The sequence below is a fragment of the Elephantulus edwardii genome, unplaced genomic scaffold (genome assembly GCF_000299155.1).
Source record: "Elephantulus edwardii isolate Elephantulus edwardi_28Jun2011 unplaced genomic scaffold, EleEdw1.0 scaffold00086, whole genome shotgun sequence".
NCBI lineage: Eukaryota > Metazoa > Chordata > Mammalia > Macroscelidea > Macroscelididae > Elephantulus > Elephantulus edwardii.
Window position 1 is genome coordinate 2,175,714 of NW_006399836.1, and position 2,196 is coordinate 2,177,909.

Here is a 2,196-nt window from a genome sequence, read left to right on the forward strand (position 1 = left end):
CTCCCTCTCCCTTCCTCCCTCCCCCTGGTCCTGATCCTGAGCGGTAGCCAGTTGATCCTGCTTCTCATTGGTACCCTGTTCCTCTGTAAACCCCTTAACCGTGAGCGTACTCACTGTGGTCCATGATGTCTGTGTGACCATTGCAGTGACTTGAACCCAGCAGAGAGGCGACGTGGGAGGGGCAGCTGGTGTCAGGGTTGGTGTGAACTTTGGAGAGCAGAGCTTTGCCCCGGGGCATCAGCACGGCCCCTGCCACTGTGCTCAGCAGTCTGTAAGCTCGACTGGATCTCAGGAACCACGTCTTGCGTCATCTCCACAACCACAACCCCCCGTGGAGTCCCGGGGACGTGCTCCAGGTTGAGCTGTCACTGCTCATCGATTCGTCTTGGTCTCTGAGCTGTCAGCTCTGGCACCTGCGTCAGTCCATCATCCGTGAAGTCGGATGGAGCCTGGGGACTCCCCACCCCACTTCAGTGTCCCCAGCCACCTTTGGCCCAGTCAGGTGGTGAGGAAGGCCTCGGCTCCCTCATGACCATCCAGGGAAGCCTGGAGCCTCACTCCAGGACCCCAGGCAACTCCCTGAGCTACGAACAGTCCCCTCATCTGTCCAGTGGCCGTGACCCCAGCCTGATCTTTCTGTCTTCCCAGCCAGGCTGGATCTGAGCTTCAGCTGGAAAAAAAATAAAATGTTGAGGCTTGGAAAGAGAAATGAGCAGGAGAGATGCAAAGTGACATTGGTCAGGGGTGGCAGTCAGAGGTGGCCTCCCACCCGAGTTCAGCTGGGGAGGGTTCTTGAACCACATGGGGAGATGGGCCAGCCCACTCTGGGGTCGCATGTTAGTGTGCACCCCACCTGCCTGGAGTCCTCCAGGAGGGACAGAGGCATGGCTCCTGACAGGCCTGGACAGGAGGGCGAGGGGCTCACGGGGCTGATGGGAAGCTAGAAGAGGATAAAGGCAGGGTCAAGTGTGGACAGTGGGCCCAGACCAGGTCCACCGGGAGGGACAAGGCCAGGCAACAACGAGTTCATTCATTCTCTCGCTCACTCCAAGTTATCACATGCGTGGTGGAGAAACAGGAGCGGATCTAACATAGAACCCCCCCCCCCCCACCGCTCACAGAGAGATCGGTTCTAATGGAGGGAGACAGACGGACCGCGTGACTGAGCAGGGAAGTGTGTTGGGGGTTTATTTTGCTCCCACTAAGTGCTAAGGAGAAACAAAGTGGGAAGTTGCAGAAGTGGGTTCTCCCCACCCCCATCATAAGTGTGTTGACGGAGGTGAGAGAGAGCAAGTGGCCTCTGAGCACAGAGTGCTGGAGGTGAGCGATTGGAAAAGGTCATGTTCTAGGGAAGAGCTGGGCAGGAATAGCCTGGAAGAGCTAGGAGGCCAGCGAGGCTGGAGCGAGAGCCAGGGATGTGGTACAGAGAGGGACCAGACTCCTGGCTCCCCTTTGGGGGATCTCCAACCTGAATTGAGTTAGGAAGGGCAGGAGCAGGGACCCCCTGCAGGAGGCTGCTGGAAAGGATCAGCTGGATTTGCTGACCTTTGAAAGTGTCAGGAGAGGAGAGGCATTGAGGATGACAACAGAGCATCCCAGTCCATGTGCTGGAAAACCTACTGAGACCTTAAGGGAGGTGAGGGCCTGAGTGGCTGGGATGAGGTCTGGTGAGCGACAGGGGTCCTGGTCATGAGAGGCCGGGCGTGACAGTCTCTGTGGTTTACAGAGTCAGGGCTTACTGCCTCCTGGCAGCTCTGGGGGCTGTACGGATCCCACTTCAGTCTAGGAAGGTCTGTCCTCTGAGGTTAAAGTGGCCTTGAGTTTCCCTCATCCCTATGCATCCATCCATCTGTCCATCCATCTGAACTCACTCTCTTCCACCCTGCCTCCTTCACACTCGCTCCTCTTTCCTCTTCCTCCCTTCTCCCTTCCACCTGCGATCCCTCCTCCCATCTGCTCACCAGATCTCCTCCCTTCCATCCATCTTCCTTCTCCCTTCTATTTCCCTCCCTTCTCCCCTCGACTCACCATCCCTCCTCCTCTTCTCCCCTCCTCCCAGCCCCATTCTCCTCCTGCCATCCCTTCTTCCTTCCTCCCATACCTCCTCCCCTCCTACTATCCCTCCTCCCCTCCTGCCATCCCTCCTCCCCTCCTACTATCCCTCCTCCCCTCCTGCCATCCCTCCTCCCCTCCTAC